The 25,306-nt window shown below is 46.7% G+C and overlaps 1 protein-coding gene across 1 annotated transcript in view; it reads right to left on the minus strand.

Moving 5' to 3' along the window:
* LOC144504123 (contactin-associated protein-like 5) overlaps positions 1 to 25,306 on the minus strand; it is a 922,207-nt gene that overhangs the window by 396,876 nt on the left and 500,025 nt on the right. The window lies entirely within an intron of this gene.

Raw genomic sequence — 25,306 nt, forward strand, 5'->3', positions numbered from 1 at the left:
TATATCACAAGAGGCTAGAATATAACCTGAAGAAGGGGCTTGGAGCTCCGAAAGCTTGTGTGGCTTTTGCTACCAAATAAACCTGTTGGACTTTAACCTGGTGTTGTTAAACTTCTTACTAGAATATAAAAGCAGAGATGTCTTGCTGCATCTGTACAGGGCATTGATGAGGCCGCAGCTGGAATGTTGTGTGCAGTATTGGTCCCCTTATTTGGGGAAGGATATATTGGCCTTGGAGGGAGTGCAGAGAAGGTTCACCAAGTTGATACCAGAGATGAGGGGTGTTGATTATAGAACAAGAACAAAGAACAAAGAACAAACAAAGAACAAAGAACAATACAGCACAGGAACAGGCCCTTCGGCCCTCCAAGCCCGCGCCGCTCCCCGGTCCAGGATTGAATCCTGAATCCAGGATCCCCGCCCAATTTTCCAGCCTATCTACATACCAATATCCTATCCACCGAGCTGTCCCTCACAGCTACGATGCTTTGTTCATCAACATAGAAAACTACAGCACAAAACAGGCCTTTCGGCCCCACAAGTTGTGCCGAACATATCCCTACCTTTTCGGCCTACCTATAACCCTCCATCCTATTAAGTCCCATGTACGCATCCAGGAGTCTCTTAAAAGACCCTATTGAGTTTGCCTCCACCACCAGTGACGGCAGCCGATTCCACTCGCCCACCTCCCTCTGTGAAAAACTTCCCCCTAACATTTCCCCTGTACCTACACCCCAGCACCTTAAACCTGTGTCCTCTCATAGCAGCCATTTCCACCCTGGAAAAAAGCCTCTAAGAGTCCACCCGATCTATGCCTCTCAACATGTGACATACCTCTATTAGGTCTCCTCTCATCCTACGTCGTTCCAAGGAGAAAAGACCGAGCTCCCTCAGCCTATCCTCATAAGGCATGCCACTCAATCCAGGCAACATCCTTGTAAATCTCCTCTGCACCCTTTCAATCTTTTCCACATCCTTCCTGTAATGAGGCGACCAGAACCGAGCACAGTACTCCAAGTAGGGTCTGACGAGGGTCTTATATAGCTGCATCATTATCCCCGGACTCCTAAACTCAATCCCTCGATTGAGAAAGGCCAGTACACCATACGCCTTCTTAACCACCTCCTCCACCTGCGGGGCCGATTTTAGAGTCCTATGGACCTGGACCCCAAGGTCCTTCTGATCCTCTACAGTACTAAGAGTCTTTCCCTTTATATTGTACTCCTTCATCCCATTTGACCTGCCAAAATGGACCACTACGCATTTATCTGGGTTGAAGTCCATCTGCCACTTCTCCGCCCAATCTTGCATCCTATCTATGTCCCTCTGTAACTTCTGACATCCCTCCAGACTATCCACAACCCCACCAACCTTCGTGTCGTCGGCAAACTTACCAACCTATCCCTCCGCTTCCTCATCCAGGTCATTTCTGAAAATGACAAACAGCAAGGGTCCCAGAACAGATCCCTGGGGCACACCACTGGTGACCGACCTCCATTTCGAAAAAGACCCATCTATACATACACTCTGCCTCCTTTGGGCAAGCCAGTTCTGGATCCACAGGGCAGCAGCCCTTTGGATTCCATGCCCTCTCACTTTTTCTAGAAGCCTCGCATGGGGGACCTTATCGAACGCCTTGCTAAAATCCATATAAACCACATCTACCGCTTTCCCTTCGTCAATGTGTTTAGTCACATTTTCGAAGAACTCCACCAGGCTCGTAAGGCACGATCTGCCTTTGACAAAGCCATGCAGAGTATTCTTGAGCATACAGAACCTCTCTAAAATGCTCATAAATTTTATCCCTCAGGATCTTCTCCATCAGCTTACCAACCACTGAGGTTAGACTCACCGGTCGGTAATTTCCTGGGCTATCCCTATTCCCCTTCTTGAAAATAGGAACCACATCCGCAATCCTCCAATCCTCCGGCACGTCTCCCGTCTCCATCGACGACGCAAAGATCATCACCAGAGGCTCTGCAATCTCTTCCCTCGTCTCCCACAGTAACCTGGGGTACATCCCATCCAGACCCGGTGACTTATCTATCCTGATGCCATTCAAAGATTCCAGCACAACCTCTTTGTTAAAGTCCACATACTCAACCTTTTTAGTCCACCGCAAGCCCACAGTACATCCACCCATGTCCTTCTCCTCTGTCAAAACCGAGGCAAAATACTCATTAAGCACCTCTGCCATTTCTACTGGTTCCGTACTGATTTTCCCGCCTTCACCTTTTATAGGCCCTATTCCTTCACGTCTCATCCTTTTACTCTTCACATATTTATAGAACGCCTTAGGGTTTTCCTTAATTCTACTTGCCAAGGCCTTCTCGTGACCCCTTCTGGCTCTCCTAATTTCCTTCTTTAGTCCCTTTCTACAAGCCGCATACTCATCTAGATCCCTATCTTCGCCAAGCTCTCTGAAGCTTTTGTACGCTTTCCTTTTCTTCTCGACTAGGTCCCGCATAGCTTTCGTGCACCACGGTTCCTTTAACCTATCAACTCCTCCCTGTCTGCTCGGAACATTGTCCTGTAGAACCCTAGACAGACATTTCTTGAAAAACTGCGACCTCTCTTCAGTAGATTTCCCCGAGAATACCCCCTTCCAATTTACTCCTCTAATTTGTTGCCTCATGTCTTCATATTTCCCCTTACTCCACATAAACGCTTTCCTAGCTTGCCTGATCCTCTCTTTTTCCAATGCAAGCATAAAGGAGATAGAGTTATGATCGCTATCCCCAAGATGCTCTCCCACTGAGAGATCTGACACCTGTCCAGGCTCATTGGTCAGTATCAGATCAAGTACAGCCTCTCCTCTTGTAGGCTTGTCCACATGCTGTGTCAGGAAACCCTCCTGAACACACCTAACAAACTCCTCCCCATCCAATCCCCTTACCCTAGGGATATTCCAATCTACGTTTGGGAAATTAAAGTCTCCCATCACAACAACTCTGCTATTATTGCAACTCTCCAGGATCTGTTTCCCTATCTGCTCCTCCACCTCCCTGTCACTATTGGGCGGCCTATAGAAAAATCCCAGCAAAGTGATCGACCCCTTCCCACTCCGAACTTCCAACCACAGAGACTCTGTAGACAATCCCTACCTTCTCTACAGCTGTGACACTATTCCTGATCAGCAGTGCCACTCCACCCCCTCTCTTGCCTCCCTCCCTGTCCTTCCTGAAACATCTGAATCCCGGCACCTGTAGTATCCAGTCCTGTCCCGGAGACATCCAAGTCTCCGTAATGGCCACCACATCACACTTCCAGGCATCGATCCACGCTCTGAGCTCATCCCCTTTATTCACTTTATTATGAGGAGAGACTGAGCAGATTGGGTTTGTACTCGTTGGAATTTAGAAGGCTGAGGGGGCAACTTGTGGAGACCTATAAGATAATGAAGGGGCTGGATAGGGTAGAGGTGGAGAGAGTCTTTCCACTTAGAAAGGAAGCTAGAACGAGAGGGCACAGCCTCAAAATAAAGGGGGATCAGTTTAGGACAGAGTTGAGGAGGAACTTCTTCTCTCAGAGGGTGGTGAATCTCTGGAATTCTCTGCCCACTGAAGTGGTGGAGGCTACCTCGTTGAATATGTTTAAATCATGGATAGATGGATTCCTGATCGGTAAGGGAATTAGGGGTTATGGGGATCAGGCGGGTAAGTGGAACTGATCCACTTCAGATCAGCCATGATCTTATTGAATGGCTCGAGGGGCTAGATGGCCTACTCCTGCTCCTATTTCTTATGTTCTTATAGAAAGGATATTATTAAACTAGAAAGAGTGCAGAACAGGTTTACTAGGTTGCTACCAGGACTTGATGGTTTAGGTTATAAGAAGAGGTTGGATAGACTGGGACTTTTTTCTCTGGAGTGTAGAAGGCTGAGGGGTGATCTTATAGAGGTCTATAAAATAATGAGGGGCATAGATCAACTAGATAGTCAATATCGTTTCCCAAAGGTAGGGGAGTCTAAAACTAGATGGCATATGTTTAAGGTGAGAGGGAAGAGATGCAAATGTGTCCAGAGGGGCAATATTTTCACAGAGAGGGTGGTGAGTGTCTGGAAGAAGCTGCCAGAGATAGTAGTAGAGGCGGGTACAATTTTGTCTTTTAAAAAGTGTTTAGACAGTTACATGGGTAAGATGGGTACAGAGGGATATGGGCCAAATGCAGGCAATTGGGACTGGCTTAGGAGTTTAAAAAAAGGGGGCGGCATGGACAAGTTGGCCCAAAGGGCTTGTTTCCATGCTGTAAACCTCTATGGAACAATTAATAAATGAAATCAAATATTTCTTCTCACCTCGGTCTTTAATAATCGACCCCCTTATTTTAATGTTGTTTCCATGTTTCAGATCCCAATGGAAACAACTCTTATTGGCAGGATTTGCTGATACCGGGGGCATCTTTGCAGGTGGGATTGGACAATTTGTTGACTTTTAACAGCACTCAAAATGTTCCCATCCTGCTTACGTCAATGTGTGCCAGGGTCAGAGTTACACAATTCTGCCCTTAGTGCCTATCCTGTGAAACCCTGTCCAAATCTTTAATGTTTCAGTAAGAATTCTCACAACACCAGGTTAAAGTCCAACAGGTTTAGTTGGAATCACGAGCTTGCGGAGTGCTGTTCCTTCATCACTCACCTGATGAAGGAGCAGCGCTCCGAAAGCTCATGATACCAAATAAACCTGTTGGACCTCAACCTGGTGTTGTGGGGCTTCTTACTGTGCTTACCCCAGTCCACCAGCATCTCCACATCTTGAATGTTTCAATGAGAACACCACTCATTCTTCTGAACTTCAGAGAACATAGCCCCAATTTACTCAGCCTCTTCTGATGGGACATCCGCTCCTCCAGGACACCAATCAGTGAACTTTGTTTTACCTTAATGCAAGTATATCCTCCCTTATATGGAAATCAAAGCTTGCATAATCTTTCAGGTGTAGTCTCAACAAAGCCAAATACAATTGTAGCAAGACTCCCTTATTCTTGTACAGAAGAGCACAACTGTGAAGTGTGTCTTTAAGGAATGTATCTTGTTTCTTGTGAAGGAGATGTTAAGATTCAACTCTGTTTAAATGGTGCCGATTTGTCTGCAACCGGCAGTCCACATGCTGAGCATGCAGAAGAATAATTGCTCCTGATTACTGGGGTGTTTGTTTTAATCTGAGTTAATGCAGTTTTGTTATTTTTAGGGTTGTTCCCTTGGGTTTCAGAGTAGGGTTTAATTAGATATATTGACAAGAGAAAAAGTCATGTGAATGTGCGGAGCTAGGTTTACATAGAGACAGGCAGGCAGTTGCTGTTTGAATTTGAAAAGAGCAGCAGCTCTTTCTCTCTCCCTCTCTCTCTCTGGAAATGAAGTCTGGGACCTACTAGAAATAGGTATTTCTCTCCAGAGGCCTGGGAGAAGGTTTTTTTCTCTCTCTCTCTGGAGTTCTGCTGTTTAACAAAGAACAAAGAACAATACAGCACAGGAACAGGCCCTTCGGCCCTCCAAGCCCGCGCCGCTCCCCGGTCCAGGATTGAATCCTGAATCCAGGATCCCCGCCCAATTTTCCAGCCTATCTACATACCAATATCCTATCCACCGAGCTGTCCCTCACAGCTATGATGCTTTGTTCATTACAACCTATTAACTTACCCCCACCCCCCCATTCCAGACCATGTGATCTCCAGGGAGAGGCGAAAACCCAGAGTGAAAAACCCCAGGGTCAATATGGGGAAAAAAAAATCTGGGAAATTCCTCTCCGACCCCCTGAGGCGATCGAAACGAGTCCAGGAGATCACAATGGCCCCGATCGGAAAATGCTTCCCAACCCTAGTCATTTCCACTTCCACGAACACCATATGAATTCCCTGCCCCCGAGACAGGTTCCCAACTATCCGCAGTCTCACTCTGTACTGGCACCAGCAAGATGATCGTAGAATGAAGCCTTGAAACGAGAAACCAGGAACAATTAGCCCGCGCCGCTCCCTGGTCCAAACTAGACCACTCTTTTGTATCCCTCCATTCCCACTCCGTTCATATAGCTGTCTAGATAAGTCTTAAACGTTCCCAGTGTGTCCGCCTCCACCACCTTGCCCGGCAACACATTCCAGGCCCCCACGACCCTCTGTGTGAAATATGTCCTTCTGATATCTGTGTTAAACCTCCCCCCCTTCACCTTGAACCTATGACCCCTCGTGAACGTCACCACCGACCCGGGGAAAAGCTTCCCACCGTTCACCCTATCTATGCCTTTCATAATTTTATACACCTCTATTAAGTCTCCCCTCATCCTCCGTCTTTCCAAGGAGAACAACCCCAGTTTCCCCAATCTCTCCTCATAACCAAGCCCCTCCATACCAGGCAACATCCTGGTAAACCTCCTCTGTACTCTCTCCAAAGCCTCCACGTCCTTCTGGTAGTGTGGCGACCAGAACTGGACGCAGTATTCCAAATGCGGCCGAACCAACGTTCTATACATCTGCAACATCAGACCCCAACTTTTATACTCTATGCCCCGTCCTATAAAGGCAAGCATGCCATATGCCTTCTTCACCACCTTCTCCACCTGTGACGTCACCTTCAAAGATCTGTGGACTTGCACACCCAGGTCCCTCTGCGTCTCTACACCCTTTATGGTTCTTCCATTTATCGTGTAGCTCCTCCCTACATTATTCCCACCAAAATGCATCACTTCGCATTTATCAGGATTGAACTCCATCTGCCATTTCCTTGCCCAAATTTCCAGCCTATCTATATCCTTCTGTAGCCTCTGACAATGTTCCTCACTATCTGCAAGTCCTGCCAGTTTTGTGTCGTCCGCAAACTTACTGATCACCCCAGTTACTCCTTCTTCCAGATCATTTATATAAATCACAAACAGCAGAGGTCCCAATACAGAGCCCTGCGGTACACCACTAGTCACAGGCCTCCAGCCGGAAAAAGACCCTTCCACTACCACCCTTTGTCTTCTATGACCAAGCCAGTTCTCCACCCATCTAGCCACCTCCCCCTTTATCCCATGGGATCCAACCTTTTTCACTAGCCTACCATGAGGGACTTTGTCAAACGCTTTACTAAAGTCCATATAGACAACATCCACGGCCCTTCCTTCGTCAACCATTTTGGTCACTTCTTCAAAAAACACCACCAGGTTCGTGAGGCATGACCTCCCTCTCACAAAACCATGTTGACTATCGTTAATGAGTTTATTCCTTTCTAAATGCGCATACATCCTATCTTTAAGAATCTTCTCCAACAACTTCCCCACCACGGACGTCAAGCTCACCGGCCTATAATTACCCGGGTTATCCTTCCTACCCTTCTTAAATAACGGGACCACATTGGCTATCCTCCAATGTGTTTAAAGACACATCCTCCTCTGGAGGCTGCTGGCTGAGAGTCAGAAGACATGTGTCTTTCTGTATCTCTGTCCAGGGGTGTTAAAAGGCTGGAGGACTAGCAACCCACCTAAGCCCATGTGTTTTGCTCACTGATACTGAAGAGGATTTTACGTCTATGGGGAATATTGCTTGAATTGGAACTAATTGAGATGGCTAGCAGTTAAGAATTATATCTTATCATTTTAAATATTTAGCTGGTAAAAATTAGGTTAATTCCTTTTTGTTATCGTTAAACTGTATTGTTGAATAAAGTTTGTTTTAATAAAAAAACTTCCTAGTGGGTCAATAGAATCGCACTAATGTCTAGGCTAACTTCATAATAGTTTCTAATCTGATCCCTAGCACAAGAAATAGAGTCAAGAGTAGACAACAAGACCCTTCAAACCTCCCCGCCATTTAATACGATCATCGCTGATCTATGTCGGCCTCAACTCCTTTTCTCTGCCATTTCTCCACAGCCCTCTATTCCTCGACCCATCAAATATTTATCCACCTTCACTTTAAATATTTCTAATGATCCAGTCTCCACTATCCTTTGGGGCAGAGAATTCCAAAGATTCACCACCCTCCGCAAGAATAAATTTCTATACACCTCAGTTTTAAATTAGCCTTGCAACTATATTCCCCTTCGATTCATAGAATTCACACAGTGCAGAAGGGGGCCATTTGGCCCATCGAGGCTGCACCGACAATAATCCCACCCAGGCCCTATCCCCGCAACACCGCATATTTACCTTGCTAATCCCCCTGACACTAATGGGCAATTTAACATGGTCAATTCACCTAACCTGTTGATCTTGGGAGTGTGAGGGAACTGGAGCACCCGGAGGAAACCCACACAATGCGTGGTACATCTTGCAGACAATGTGCAAACTCCACACAGTCACCCAAGTCCAGAATTGAACTTGGGTCCCTGGCGCTGTGAGGCAGCAGCACTAACCACTGTGCCGCCCCTTGTTTGAGACTCTCCCACTATTGTGTTCCAATCTACTTGCTGATGAAATCCCAACGTGCCATTTTACTTCCTAATTTCTGACAGGATCTACATGCGCACTTTCTGTGTTCTTGGTATGAACGTATCCAAGTGTCTCTGAACGTCAACATTTATAAGTTTCACATCTTTCAAACAAAATTCTGCTCTTCTACTCTGACTGTCTTTTATCTGAGACTTTAAACAGATGTTCAAGTTCATATTCAAAATCCCTTAGCACTCTCTGAAAAGTGGCAGCACACCCTCCCAGTCTCCTTTCTCAGTCAACATCAAAAGCAGAATATCCAGTCAAAATAACAATTCATTGATCTCTGTGGGCTCTTGCTGTGCAGAAATGACTGCCAAGTTCACCAACAAAACAACAGGTGCTGCTCACAGAGCCATTGATTGCACATGAAATGCTTTGAGATATTTGTCATTTATAATGAAGTGGTTTAGTTTTCTCTGATCGTTCTCCATGCATTATTTTCTTTCAAGAAACTTGTGATTTATCTGGTTCAAGGACTCAATAACAGCACCTCTTATTCTCTAATTATTTCTCTCTTTTTCACTGTTGTCAGCAACCTCAACTGAAATTTTCACAACTCATTCTTTAAGACCGTTCTGACAGAAACAAGAGGCCTAAATCTTCCGGTCCCGCCCTCTGCAGGAATATTGGACAGACAGACCATGACAACTCAGCATGGTGGCACAATGGTTAGCACTGCTGCCTCACAGCGCCAGGAATGATTCTGGACCTGGATCACTATTGTTCGGAGAATCTTGGTTGATGTTTATCAGAGCAGGGTTGGAAACAGCTGGAGGTTGGCATTTACCCCACTGAAATGAGCCATAATTGCTCGTCACCCATCCCAACCAACACAATCCACTCCTCGATGACTGCCCCAATTCCCTTTACTCTATTATCACAGAGGATTCCTTTTGTCATTAAACCCCGTGTTCTTTGGACTTTCTACCTTGCCACCTTTTGACTTTTCTTCAAAGCTACTTAAAAACCAGTCTCTTCAAGTATCCAGTTCGCGATGCACTCTAATCTTACTTACCGCCTACTCAACATCTTCCACTCCTGTGTAGCAATTAGATGTCCTCTTACATGCTGGTGGAGGAGGAGGGAATAGGGTAGGCAGGAAGCAAAGGGGAGCATCTTTAATCATTATTGTCACTGCTCCTTTCTGTTACAAAATTGGAATTAAACTTATATGGCATGTTTAATGACTTTGGAATGTCCAAAACACTTCACTTTTGAAATTATTTATTGAAGGAAACATGACAATCCATTTCCACATCGAAGCTCCCGCAAACAGCAACTTGATAAACCTCAGGTGATCATATTATTGGGATAACTGACTGATAAATAACTCAAACAGACCATTGTTCGCAGCAAACTACCCAGCCTTCAGGAGAACAGCGACCACAACACCACACAACCCTGCCACGGCAACCTCTGCAAGTCATGCCAGATCATCGACACGGATGCCATCATCTCACCTGAGAACACCACCCACCGGGTACACAATTATTACTTATGCCACTTGGCCAATGTTGTCTACCTGATACTCTGCAGGAAGGCATGGTACATTGGTGAGACCATGCAGACGCTATGACAACAGATGAACAGACACTGCTCGACAATCACCAGGTAGGAGTGTTCCCTTCCTGTCGGGGAACACTTCAGCAGTCAAGGCATTCAGCCTCTGATCTTCGGGTAAGCGTTCTTCAAGGTGGCCTTCAAGGCATACGACAACGCAGAATCGCTGAGCAGAAACTGATAGCCAAGTTCCGCACACATGAGGACGGCCTCAACCGGGATCTTGGGTTCATGTCACGCTACATGTAACCCCCACCATTTGGTCTGGGCTTGCAAAACCCTACTAAATGTCCTGACTTGAGACAATTCACACCTCTTTAACCTGTGATTATCCCTCTCTCCACTCGTATTGTCTGTACCTGTAAAGACTTAATTACCTGTAAAGACTCGCATTCCAACCATTATCTTGGAATTGAGTCTTTGTCTATATATGCTCTGTTTGTGAACCCAACTCTCCACTCACCTGATGAAGGAGCAGCACTCCGAAAGCTTGTGATACCAAATAAACCTGTTGGACTTCTTACTGATAAATATTTATTCACCAACACACTAGCATAACTCCTTTGCTCTTCTTCAACACAGAGCCAGGGGATTGGTTCTGCTCAGTGGAGTGGGATTAAGTGGGGGTTCAAACCATCATCAAAAAGACCATCTGCAGCAGAGTGGTTAGCACGGCTGCCACAATTGGTTAGGCCACAATTGGAGTACTGTGTGCCGTTCTGGTCACCACACTGTGGAAAGAATGGCACGGTGGCACAGTGGTTAGCACTGCTGCCTCACACCGGCAGGGATCAGGGTTCGATTCCTGGCTTGAGTCAATTTCTGTGCAGAATCTCCACGTTCTCCCCGTGTCTGCGCGGGTTTCCTCAGGTGCTCCAGTTTCTCCCCACAGTCCAAACGATGTGCAGGTTAAGTGCATTGGCCATGCTAAATTCTCCCTCAGTGTACCCGAACAGGTGCTGGAATGTGGCGCTGAGGAGACCTTCATTGCAGTGTTAATGTAAGCCTACTTGTGACACTAAAAAATAAACAAACAAACTGTGGCACTCCCTCGGTACTGCCCTGCAAGTGTCAGTCTAGAATCATGGGCGGGACTTTGTGGCCGCACTTGTCCCAAAGCCGGAAAATCCCACTTGAGGTCAACGGACCTTTGCACGGTCCGTGTCCTGCCTGCGACAATTCCCGCAGCGGGCGGGATGGGAAAATCCTGCCCCATGTGTTCAAAGCACTGAAGTGGCATTTATACCAGCAGATTTTTAAACTCATAAATGTGAGTGTTCCTCATGAAGGTACAGTTGACACAATTGTGGAGTCAAACTCTGGCACTCAAACAGTAGGACAAAGGTAACGCAGGGAGAGCTGCTTGTCTCTCCTTCCCTTCCTGTCAGAATGTCAACTCAGCTACGCAACATGTACGAGGTGTCAAAATATTGGAATAAAAGGAAGAAATCAGCAAAATAAAGATGGAAAATTAAATTTGGATAAAATGAAGCGATAAATGAGATTGATTAGAGTGCATCAGTTTGAAGGGGTTCTTTGATATGCAAATTAGCCTATCCGCATTGTTTATATCAAGGACTCGGGGGTTGAATAATAGTGTTTAGAAGTAAGTGTTAGAACTGCAGAAGAGGTGAGTTCAAAGTGGAGAGATAAGAATATAATTGGCATCTACATGATAAAAGCCTGGTCCAAGGTCTTATTGTGATAGCATAACATCAAAGGGAAGAAACGGTATAACCCTAGCAGGACAGCGGAATACAGGAGGAGAGGAACAGCTTCTACCATAGCTAAACCCAGCTGGAGACAACACACTCTCCCAAACAAAACAAGGTGGTGAAAAAAAGCTGCTTTTTTTTATAATTGGTGTCAGAGAAGAATCGCTGAACTGAAGAAGGCTTTCCCAAACTGGAACATAACCTGTGGGGGGTAACTATATGCTGGATGCACTCACGAGGCTTGACACCATCCAGGACAAAGCAGCCCGCTTGATTGGCACGACATCCACAAACATTCGCTCCCGCCACCACCGGCGTTTAGTAGCAGCAGAGAATCATAGAATCCCTACAGTACAGAAGGACACCATTTGGCCCATCGAGTCTGCATCGACCACAATCCCACATACACCCTTTACCCTGCTAATCCCCCTGACACTATGGTCAATTTAGAATGTAGTAAGAAGTTTAGCAACACCAGGTTAAAGTCCAACAGGTTTATTTGGTAGCAAAAGCCACACAAGCTTTCGGAACTGCAAGCCCCTTCTTCAGGTGAGTGGGAATTCTGTTCACAAAGAGAGCATATAAAGACACAAACTCAATTTACATGAATAATGGTTGGAATGCGAATACTTACAACGAATCAAGTCTTTAAGAAACAAAACAATGTGAGTGGAGAGAGCATCAAGACAGGCTAAAAAGATGTGTAAAGTCTCCAACTTAGAATGGCCAATCAACCTAACCTGCACATCTTTGAACTATGGGAGGAAACCGGAGCACCCGGAGGAAACCCACGCAGACATGGGGAGAACATGCAAACTCCGCAGTGTGCACTATCTACAAGATGCACTGCAGAAATGCACCAAAGATCCTTAGGTTGTATTTTTCATGGAAACATAGAAACTGGAAGCAGGAGTAGGTCATTCGAGCCTGCTCCGCCATTCATTTTGATCATGGCTGATCAATGAATTCAATATCTTGATCCCCTCCTTCCCCCCATATCCCTTGATCCCTTTAGCCTCAAGAGCTATATCTAATTTCTTCTTGAAATCAGAGAACATTTTGGCCTCAACTACTTTCTGTGGTAGTGAATTCCGCACCTTCATCACCCTCTGGGTGAAGAAATTTCTCCTCACCTCAGTTCTATCCTTCAAACTCATGACCACTTCCATCTAGAAGGACAAGGGCAGCAGATACATGGGAACACCACCACCTGCAAGTTTCCCTCCAAGCCACTCACCTTCCTAACTTGGTAATACATCGCTGTTCCTTCGCAGTCACTGGATCAAATCCTGGAATTCCCTCTCGAACAGCACTGGGTTAACCCACAGCATGTGTATTTGATGCGCGTTATCAAACACGAGGCTAGATGCTCGGGAAATAAAGGCTTTTATGTACTGTAATGAAGCAGCCAATAATTATATACACGATCCCAGACTGAGGGGTCCCAGCCAGAGCAGGGACCTTTATACCTCTCTCAGGAGGCAGAGCCCGACTGGGATGTACCACAACACTACAGTACAAAGGTGTAACAACCCCACCCTAACCCCAACAGCAACAAGGAGCACAACCCAAGAGTTAAGGGGTTTGTAACAGGGGGTATGAGAGCGACAGGGGTTGCTACGTCCCCTGCTGGCGCCAGGTCTCGGATCAAGACCGTGTCCTCTCGCCCGTCAGGGTATGCCACATAGGCATACTGAGGGTTGGCATGGAGGAGATGGACCTGTTCGACCAACGGGTCGGACTTGCGGGCCCTTACATGTCGCCGCAGGAGGACAGGTCCTGAGTACGTCAACCAAGACGGTAATGAGGTCCCCGAGGAAGCCTTCCGAGGGAATGAAAACATCCTCTCATGGGGAGTAGCATTGGTTGCCGTACACAGGAGGGAGCGAATAGAATGGAGCGCATCAGGGAGCACCTCTTGCCAACGGGAGACTGGAAGAATTTTTGACTTCAACGCCAGTAAGACAGCCTTCCAGACTGTAGCATTCTCACGTTCCACCTGTCCGTTACCCCTAGGGTTGTAGCTCGTGGTCCTACTAGAGGCAATCCCGTATGAGAGCAGGAATTGCCTCAAGTCATCGCTCATGAACGACGAGCCCCTGTCGCTGTGAATGTAGCCGGGGTACCCGAACAGGGTAAAGAGATCACGGAATGCCTTGATAACCGTGGCAGCGGATGTATCAGAGCAGGGAACAACAAAAGAGAACCTAGAGTACTCGTCAATGATATTGAGGAAGTACACATTCCGATCTGTTGAGGGAAGAGGGCCCTTAAAATCGACACTCAGTCTCTCGAAGGGACGAGTGGCCTTGACTAAATGTGCCCGGTCAGGTCGGTAAAAGTGCGGTTTGCATTCTGCGCAAACCCGACAGCTTCTTGTTACGGACCTGACGTCCTCCACCGAGTAGGGCAGGTTGCGGGCTTTTATAAAGTGGTAGAGCCGAGTGACCCCAGGATGGCATAGGTCATTATGGAGAGCCTGCAAACGTTCCTCCTGTATACTGGCGCATGTTCCACGCGAGAGGGCATCCGAGGGCTCATTGAGTTTCCCTGGATGGTACATGATGTCGTAGTTATAGGTGGAGAGTTCAATTCTCCACCGCAAGATCTTGTCATTCTTGATCTTGCCCCTCTGCGTGTTATTAAACATGAACACCACGGACCGCTGGTTCGTGGTCAGGGTGAACCGTTTTCCCGCCAAGTAATGGCGCCAGTGTCTGACGGCCTCCACAATGGCCTGGGCCTCCTTTTCCACCGCTGAATGCCGGATTTCGGGGCCTTGGAGGGTGCGGGAAAAAAATGCGACGGGCCTGCCCGCCTGGTTAAGTGTGGTGGCCAGGGCGAAATCAGATGCATCGCTCTCCACCTGAAAGGGGATGAACTCGTCAACAGCGTGCATCGTAGCTTTCGCGATGTCGGCTTTTAATTTATCGAAGGCCAATCGGGTCTCTGGCGTTAGGGGAAAAGTCGTGGACTTAATGAGCGGACGGGCTTTGTCCGCGTAATTGGGAACCCACTGCGCATAATAAGAGAAGAAGCCTAAGCATCTTCTCAGTGCTTTTGCACTAGTGGGCAAGGGAAGTTCAGAAAGGGGGCGCATATGGTCTGGATCAGGGCCAATGACCCCGTTTTCCACCACGTATCCTAGGATGGCTAAAAGGCGCGTACGAAACACACATTTCTCCCTGTTGCAGGTCAAATTCAGGCGAGATGCAGTGCGTAGGAAATTCAGGAGATTCGTGTCGTGGTCCTGCTGGTCATGGCCGCAGATGGTGACATTATCCAGGTACGGGAAGGTAGCCCGCAGCCCGTTCTGGTCCACCATTCGGTCCATAGCACGCTGGAAGACCGAGACCCCATTGGTGACACCAAAGGGAACCCTGAGAAAGTGATACAAGCGACCATCCGCCTCAAAAGCCGTGTATTGTCGGTCCTCTGGGCGAATGGGGAGTTGGTGGTAGGCAGACTTGAGGTCTATGGTGGAGAACACCCGGTACTGCGCAATCTGATTGACCATATCAGAAATGCGCGGGAGAGGATATGCATCCAGCTGCGTGTATCGATTAATGGTCTGACTATAGTCAATGACCATCCGGGGTTTGTTCCCGCTCTTGACCACCACGACCTGCGCCCTCCACGGACTAGCGCTGGGTTGTATGATCCTTTCTTTGAGGAGCCGCTGAACCTCAGATCGAATGAAGATCCGATCCTCAGCGCTGTAACGCCTACTTTTAGTCGCAATGGGCTTGCAGCCTGGCACAAGATTCTGGAACAGGGAGGGTGTGGTGATCTTCAGCGTCGAGAGGCTACAGGCAATTTGGAGGCTGCTGCTGTTTTCCCACTGCCAGTGAAGGGAGTGGCCCACCGTACTGTAGGGTTACACTCCTCAAGTGGACCATGAAGTTTAGTCCGAGAAGTATTGGCGCGCAAAGGTACGGCAACACTAGGAGCTTGAAACACTCATAAACTGCGCCTTGCACCGTCAAAGTTACCACGCAACTCCCTAGCACGGTGACAGACCGGGACCTCGTGCCATAGAGATTGTCTGTTTGGCAGGTTGAATCCGGAGTCCACACCGCTTCACAGTGTCTGGGTGGATAAAGCTCCCAGTGCTCCCGCTGTCAAACAGACAATAAATCACGTGGTCATTTAGCTGGATGTTCATCGTAGATTTGTCAAGTCTATGAGGCTTGGCCTGGTCCAGGATGATCGACGCCACCGTTGGTTCATGAGCGCCACTTCAGGCAGCTGAAAACGACGAGGAGGACCCCTGCTGGTCGTTTGCGGTCGGTGCCGACCAACATGGCCGCTCCCATAGGTCGCACGTGGGTGATGGCACCAAACTCAGCGACCCCTGATGGTCACACATCTCCGACTCCGTCGACCGTAATGGCGTCGTCCTGGCCTCGCACGTGGACGAACCCCTCGATGATTTCGACGACGAAGAGCCGAGCTCTGAAGAATCGCAGGCCGCACTGCCGTTCCTAGATTTAGATCGGCACACTTTCGAATAGTGCTCTTTCTTACCGCAGGCGGAGCACAACACAGCCTTAGCGGGACACCGTTGCCGAGTATGCTTCGCTCCCCAACAGAAGTAACACCGCGGGCCGCCCGGAGCTGCTGCCGTCGTCTGGCCCGAGTGTGAGCACGCCATTACGCAGCATTTCGAACCCGATGGACGAGGAGGGATAGGCGACTGCTCCTGCCACGTTGTCTCCACGTGGTCTTCCGGATACAATACTAAGCTTTTGGAGGCCGTCTCCAGCATCTCCGCTAGCTCGATTGCCTGGGTAAGGTCAAGGTTACCTTTCTCCAATAGTTTAAGTCGAATGTACGACAATCCGACTCCCGCCACAAACGCATCTCGGGCGAGGTCGTTCATGCTCTGCTCAGCCGACACAGCTTTGCAGTTACAGCCCCTGGCTAGCTGTAGGTGCTCGTTCGCATATTCCTCCATCGTTTTGCCAGACTGCCGTCATCGAGTGGCTAAGAGGTAACGAGCGTGTATTTCATTGGGCGGTTTGATATAACGCTTCTTCAGAAGCTCGAGGGCCTTTGTGTAATCGGTGGCCGCACGGATCGCGAGGTAGACAGTGTCGCTTACCCTCGCATGGAGGACCCGGAGTCTGTCATCATCTGTGGTGACCGCTGCGGAGGCTGCCAGGTAGTCTTTGAAGCACTTCAGCCAGTGGTCGAATGTGTTAGAGGCGCCCACCGCACGTGGATCGAGTGTAAGGCGTTCCGGCTTCAGGATCTGCTCCATTCTCTCCTTCTTTTTTTTTCCTCGACGAGAGTTTAACAACAGTAAATAAAATTGATGCGCGTTATCAAATACGAGGCTAGATGCTCAGGAAATAAAGGCTTTTATTTACTGTAATGAAGCAGCCAATAATTATATCCATGATCCCAGACTGAGGGGTCCCAGCCAGAGCAGGGACCTTTATACATCTCCCAGGAGGCGGAGCCCGACTGGGATGTGCCACAACACTACAGTACAAAGGTGTAACAACCCCACCCTAACCCCAACAGCAACAAGTAGCACAACCCAACAGTAACATATGTACATCCTTGTAGTACTGGCCAGACCCTGGCTCAGTACTATCCAGTGGGAACCAACAATGGTTCACCACAGGATTGTAGCATTTCAAGAAGGCAGCTCACCTCAACCTTCTCAAGGGCAACTGGCAATAAATACAGGTCAGCCAGCGATGCCCATGTCCCACAATTGAATTTAAAACATTTGCTTGGAGGGTTAAATAATATTGGATGTGTTTTGGGAAATAGTGTTTCTCAGTTCAGGAATATAGATATTTGGGAACAGGGGTTAACTTCATGAGATACTGTGTTGCACAGCCATATTGTAGTTAAGTGTACTGTTGTAGTAGATTGTAGTCTTTCTTGTTGCGTGATTCATTTTAGTTCATTGATATTCTTTATTAATTGAAAGCAACAAGACCCAGTTGTTCCTCACTGGTTTGCATATCTTTCCTCACATTTTACCAAATTGAAAATATGCACGACTAAGGACCGATGTTCCAAGTTACCCATCTGGGTTTTGGGATAACCTTGCATTTAACATCAGTGGGGTTCTTAACATAGGACATTGGCACAAGGAAATGCAAACACAGGTGGGGCTATGGTGTTGTGTAGAGGAAGTATTCAGCAATGAGGGTGAGAAAAGCAGAAGAATTCAATGGCAGACAGTAATATTTGAGGTGTTTTGTCAGGTGATAGGGCAGAATTTTAGGAAAGGTTTCAAAGCTAGGCGAACAAATGAAATAGGATGCAGTTGTTAAGAAGGTATAGGTGCTAGGATACAAAAAAAATACCTTAAGGTCACACAACATGGACTCATGGATTTATTTGAAATGAACATTTTAGCTTAAAAACAAAATGGAAAATGGGCACTCTGCTTCTGAAACAAAATGGAGTTGAGAGGTCAACTTATTTCCTTTCTTATTTCCTTTCTTATTTTCTGTCAGTCTACATGGAACTGCACAAGGCCCATGAAGCTAGCCTGCCTGTCTGGATAAGACATTAAATTGCAACTTTCGGGACATTTTAATTGAGAAGTCACTAAAATACAACAGATAGTTCATGTTGGATTGATGCCTGCCTTCATTCAATTAGTTGCAAAAACAAGTTGACACTGGACTTCTGAACTTCTGAGCTGTGGTGTGGAATTCCACTGAATGGGTGTGAAGTAATAACATTTTATCACAAAGACATGAAAATGGATGAAACCCAAACACCACTGAGAGGTGGGTACAATTTTGTCTTTTAAAAAGCATTTAGACAGTTACATGCATAAGATAGCTATAGAGGGATATGGGCCAAACGCAGGAAATTGGGACAAGCTTAGTGGTTTAAACAAAGGCGCAGTATGGTCAAGTTGGGCCGAAGGGCCTGTTTCCATGCTGTAAACCTCTATGACTCTATGACTTTATGACCACTGTGTGTTAATGGCCAAGCCATCACAGACCATTTGTGAGGACAATGAACAAACAGACAGTGTGATAGCATGGCAGAACCAGGTTTCTGATGAAGGACGTTTGATAAGACACATTTTTGGATGCAACAGGGGGAAAGAAGAAGAAGAAGAACAGGAGCCTAAAGTTCACCAGGAGACAAATAATTTGGGCTGACTTTACACACCTATTTGAGGAGATAATCCAAGTTTCTGCTGCAGGGTTCAACTGTGCCTGAACTAGAGTGAGGCCAGATAAACCACTACCGCAAGCAGTGAGACACTACGAAACTGTCTTCATAAACCTCCAACCTCTATTTCCTCAGTGGACCAAAAAGGGAATCAGAGGGCTACAGTCTTTTAAGCCTTTATATCGAAAGAAGTGAACTGATATGATGATGATATTTTTGCACATTTAGGACCTAAGTGTGCATGTTGCCTCTTTTTTGAAATCACATTTTCATGTTTGTGTTTAAGTTAAAGTTTATTTCTTAGCGTCACAAGGAGGCTTACATTAACACCGCAATGAAGTTACTGTGAAAATCCCCTAGTCGCCACACTCTGGCACCTGTTTGGGTACAATGAGGGAGAATTCAGCATGGTCAATGCACCTAACCAGCACATCTTTCAAACCGTGGGAGGAAACTGGAGCACCCGGAGGAAACCCACGCAGACATGGGGAGAACGTGCAAACTCCGCACAGATAATGATGCAAGCCGAGAATTGAACCCGGGTCCCTGGCGCTGTGAGGCAGGAGCGCTAACCGCTGTGTGTGTGTGTGTGTGTGTGCGTGTGTGTGCGTGGATGCGTGCGTACATGTGTTTGCATGCATGTACAGTGTACATTTTGCATGTTCAGCAATATACATCTATCCTTTTTCAAATACTGACAAGAAACCGATAATATGCCTACTACAGCACTCGGTTGGTTGAAACACTTTTCTTTCAAAGGCAAATGTCTCTGGTCAGGTAAGGGATGGAAAATGGGGCAACAACCCTATCATCTCTCTCATCCATAAAGATGGGCATTACTCCCAATCACATACACTCTATTGTGTTCAGGAGAAGCAGATTAGATACATGGGTACGTAGCTTGTGATATGGTGAAGATTTTGCATTTACTAGCACATTGTCGCTGCTCAATGTACACTGATCAAATTTGTTATCTTCGACAATGCCTCCATTTTCCTTTGCACAACAGATCAAGTGTTTCATCGAGTACGCCATTATTTACAGTGAATAACAGAATCATAGAAATTCATGGCAGAGAAAGAGGTTGTTCAGCCCATCGCTCTGTGCCAGCCCAAAAGGAGCCACTCAGGGTGAAACCTACTTTTCAGTTTTTGGACCATATCTATAGATTGACCGTACAGCAAGTGCATATCTAATAGCCTCAGTCAATGAATCCCCAGTCTCAACTCCCCGATTCATTCCGCCAAACATTTTGGGCAGAAAATCCTGCCCGAGGTCAACTGACTCGGGCGGGATGGTGGCACAATGGTTAGCACTGCTGCCTCACAGCTCCAGGGACCCAGGTTCGATTCACAGCTTGGGTCACTGTCTGTGTGGAGTTTGCACATTCTCCCCGTGTCTGCGTGGGTTTCCTCTGGATGCTCTGGTTTCCTCCCACAGTCCAAAGATGTGCAGGTTAGGTGGATTGACCATGCTAAATTAACCCTAGTGTCAGGGGGACAAGCAGGGTAAATATGTGGGATTACGGGGATAGAAAGAGCCTGCGTGGGGTTGTGGTCGGTACAGACTCGATGGGCTGATTGGCCTCCTTCTGTACTGTAGGGATTCTGTGATTCTATGCAGCAGTCCCTGTGGCATAGATACACCCCAAGTACTGTTGGGGAGGGAGTGCCAGGTTATTGACCCAGTGATAGTGAAGGAACAGCGATATAATTCAAGTCTGGACGGTCATCATGGTTTGGATGGGAACAAGCAGTTGGTGGTGTTCCCATGTACCTGCTGTCCTTGCCTTTCTAGGTGTTACAGGTCGCATGTTTGTAAGTTATTGCCTCTGTGAGTTGTTGCAGTGCATCTTGTAGATGGTACACATTGCTGTCACTGCGCCTGTGGAGGAAGGAGTGAATACTAACGGTGTTGGATGGGCTGAATGGTGTTGAAATGAAAATGAAGAACACTCAGCACCTCTCAACCATTAAATACAAAAAAATAGATTCTTGGTTTATGGACTACACAACAAATCAACAAAGTAGTTGATGTTGTTCCCAGTCTCCAGAGTAATTCTTCAATATATTCAATTTAACACAAATCTTAAAGGAGAGGTGATGAACAAGTCCAAAAAAAATCCATCCATAATTCAAAACTAACATGCTATATCAACTTATCCGTGACAAACCAGTCAGCATCTGTTTGAACTTCTGTTCAGACAACACAATGGAATTCGACTGAGAATTAGCCTCATATCTGAGAACAAACGCAGGATAGTTCATGCTAACGTCAAGCATTTGGAACCTCAAATCAAGAACAAGGTCCGTAAAGGAGTCTAGTAGACACGACAGAGTATTGTGAGAGAGAGAGAGAGAGAAAATTAGTAGGGAGCACTTGGGGCGGCATGGTGGCACAGTGGCTAGCACTGCTGCCTCACAGCGCCAGGGACCCGGGTTCGATTCCCGGCTTGGGTCACTGTCTGTGTGGAGTTTGCATGTTCTCCCCGTGTCTGCGTGGGTTTCTTCTGGATGCTCCGGTTTCCTCCCACATTCTGAAAGATGTGCTAGTTAGGTGCCTTGACCCGAACAGGCGCCGGACTGTGGCGACTAGGGGAATTTCACAGTAACTTCGTTGCAGTGTTAATGTAAGCCTTACTTGTGACTAATAAATAAACTTTACTTAATTTTTCCCTGAGCAAAATCACAGGATATCAGCAAGCAGTATTTGAGTTGAATATAGATCTATCAAAGTTTATGCCCGATCACAAATTAAAGTGTGGTTTACATTCATGCAGTGAGTTATTGCACCTCAGAAACAACTGAAGACACTTCACGCAATTAATTACTTTGAATTGCAGTCACTATTGTCATGTAGATGTTGTGCAGCCATTTCATAGAATCAAGCAGAATTGAAAGGCGCTACCCATAGCATTATGTTGGTGCCTGCACTTTGGAAGAACTACCAATTAACCCAACTCTCTGCCTACTTCCCCATCATTCCGGAAATGTCTCCTTTTTATGCAGCACAGTGGTTAGCACTGCTGCCTCACAGCACCAGGGTCCTGGGTTCAATTCCGGCATTGGGCGACTGTCCGTGTGGAATTTGCATGTTCTCCCTGTGTCTGCGTGTGTTTTTTCTGGGTGCTCCGGTCTCCTCCCAGTTCAATGATGTGCAGGTTAGGTCGATTGGCCATGCTAAATTGCCCCGTCGTGTCAGGGCGATTAGCCGGGTAAATACGTGGGGTTACGGGGATAAGGATCTGGGTGGGATCTGGGTCAGTCTTGTGCCATATTCAGAGGGGTTATTGCGCTATTTGCGAGCAATCTGCAGCATAAATACAACCCGAGTCTCTTTGGCGCGATGGTGAGCTGGTAGCACTCTCCTGTCAGATACAGAAGGTTGACCGTGCAAGCTCTACTCCGAGGAATTGAAGATATGATGAAAGTTGACATGCCAATATCGTAATGCTTCTTTCAAAGGGATGCCAATATTTGGATGAGACAGTAAACCGAGGATCAGGGTGGGTGGGATTGTTGCCAGTGCAGGCTCGATGGGCCAAATGGCCTCCTTCTGCACTGCAGTGATTGTATGATTGCATGATTCTATGATTTATGTGGGCATTCAATTCCTTTTTGAAAGTTTCTGTCGAACCTGCTTCCATCATTCTTTCAGCCAATGCATTTTGGACACAGCAACGTTTGAGGAAAAGACTCACTAAACTGTTTGCGCTGGCGTTGTCAGAGGGCATTGGCCAGGACATCAAACGATCTTCAGATATCACGCCATGAAATATTAAACATCAACTTGTACCAACAGACTGATCCTCGGTTTACTGTCTCATCCAAATATTGGCATCCCTTTGAAAGAAGCACTCGACCATTACGATATTGGCATGTCAACCTTCATCATATCTTCAATTCCTCGGAGTAGAGCTTGCACGGTCAACCTTCTGCATCTGACAGGAGAGTGCTACCAGCTCACCATCGCTCCAAAGAGACTCGGGTTGTATTTATGCTGCAGATTGCTCGCAGACAAATAGCGCAATAACCCCTCTGAATATGGCACAAGACTGACTAACCTTGTTTAAACTCGACTGAAATGTTGAAAAAACCTCTTTTGCCTCCAGCTTATTCCCAGGCCAGCAAAAAGAAAATGTTTTCAAGGCAACTGACCTCAAATTCCATTTAGATCAAGAGTCTGAAAACTATATATATATATGTAAGAATAAAAGTGCTTTTATTTAAATCATTTCATTATTTTTTCATTCAAAACACAATGGGTCTGATAGATATTATAACCTTTCCATAAAGAGTAATTTATTATAATCCTCAGATTTAATAATGAACTCAATTATTCATATGCTAGAATATCTTTGGGGGAGGCAATGGACTCGTGGTATTATCACCCGACTATTAATCCAGAAACTCAGCAAATGTTCTGGGGACCCGGGTTCAAATCCGGTCACGGCAGATGGTGGAATTTGAATTCAATAAAAAATAGCTGGATTTAAGAATCTACTGATGATCACGAAACCATTGTCGGGAAAAACCCATCTAGTTCATTAATGTCCTTAGGGAATGAAAGTTGCCGTCCTTACCCGGTCTGGCCTACATGTGACTCCAGAGCCACAGCAATGCGGTTGACTCTCAATTGCCCTCCAAGGGCAACTAGGGAGGGGCAGTAAATGCTGGACAGCCAGCGACGCCCATGATCCACGAATAAAAAAATATATTATTATCGCATTTTCAGCATTTCAGAGCGACACTGACTTATTGTTAATTTAGTATAGTTCCGCTGTGTTACATACATCGATATGTGTTTAACACAAGTTATATGCTCAAGAAGCTCAAGTTTTGTTAAAATTAAAAGGAATAATTTCCTTTGCTTGCTCAGATGACTTCTCATAGATGCCAACCATGATCCAATATATTATATCCTCACCAAAATGTTATAGGTCCAAGACCCAATCCAAAGATTTGAGTTTGTGATCTCGGCACGACATAGCAATGCAATCGTGTGTCAGAAATGCTGGCTGGGATTTTCCTCCCACTCCAAGGTGTGTTTCGCAGCAGAGGGAGGTGGCATGCCCCCCACTGGCAGTGAGATCTTATGGTCTCGCTGTTGCCTACGGGGTTTGCCGTTGAACGCACCCCTCACCACGGGAAGCAGCGGTGGGGGTGTGTCATAAGATCCCGCTGGTGTAAATTGCAGCAAGATTTTGGCAGCTTTCTTTCACATCAAATATGAAATCAAGTCTTTGGCCGCCCTTCCAGGTAGACATATAAGATCCCACGGGGGCGGCACGGTGGCACAGTGGTTGGCACTGCTGCCTCACAGCGCCAGGGACCCGGGTTCAATTCTGGCCACAAGGTCACCAGCTGCGCGGACTCTGCACATTCTTCCCGTGTCTGCGTGGGTTTCCTCCGGGTGCTCCAGTTTCCTCCCTCAGTCCAAAGATGTGCGGGTCAGGTTGACTGGCCATGCTAAATTGAACCGAGTGACAGGGGGATTAGCAGGGTAAATATGTGTGGTTGTGGGAACAGGGCCTGGGTGGGATTGTGGTCGGTGCAGACTCGATGGGCCGAATGGCCTCCTTCTGCACTGTAGGGAGTCTACGATATATTCCAGGATATTTTGAAGGAAAATGGGATCAAGATCTGTCACCTAACAAATATCAGTAACTGATTATCAAATCATTATCACTTTGCAAACATTGCTTATGGGAGTTTGCTCGGCGCAAAATATTTGCTGTATTTCCTACATTATTAAAGGGGCCACACTTCAAAAATGCAATTCATTGCTTTAATGTGTTTGGGATGAATTGAGGCTGTGAAAGGCACGATATCAATGTAAGTCCCTTCTTTTTTTAAGTCTGCAAGTCCATATTAAGTTACTGAGAACGGGTCCTGACAGCAACCCATTGAACACAGACCAGCTTGTTTGTGGAAAACCTTATGGCTACAAAACAAATGTTACCACCAGAAGGATGCGGAGGCTTTGGAGAGGGTGCAGAAAAGATTTACCAGGATGTTGCCTGGTATGGAGGGCATTGGCTATGAGGAGAGGTTGGAGAAACTTGGTTTGTTCTCACTGGAATGACGGAGGTTGAGGGATGACCTGATAGAAGTCTATAAGAGTATGAGGGGCATGGACAGGGTGGATAGTCACAAGCTTTTTCCCAGGTTGGAAGAGTCAATTACTCGGGGGCATAGGCTCAAGGCATGAGGAGCAAGGTTTAAAGGAGATGTACGAGACAAGTTTCTCACGCAGAGGGTGATGAGTGCCTGGAACTCGTTGCCGGGGGAGGTAGTGGAAGCAGATACAATAGTGACTTTTAAGGGGCGTCTGGACAAATACATGAATAGGATGGGAATAGAGGGATATAGTCCCCGGAAGGGTAGAGGGCTTTAGTTCAGTCGGGTACCATGGTCAGTTCAGGCTTGGAGGGCTGAAGGGCCTGTTCCTGTGCTGTAATTTTCTTT

This window comes from Mustelus asterias, chromosome 14, assembly GCF_964213995.1.
Source record: "Mustelus asterias chromosome 14, sMusAst1.hap1.1, whole genome shotgun sequence".
Classification (NCBI taxonomy): domain Eukaryota; kingdom Metazoa; phylum Chordata; class Chondrichthyes; order Carcharhiniformes; family Triakidae; genus Mustelus; species Mustelus asterias.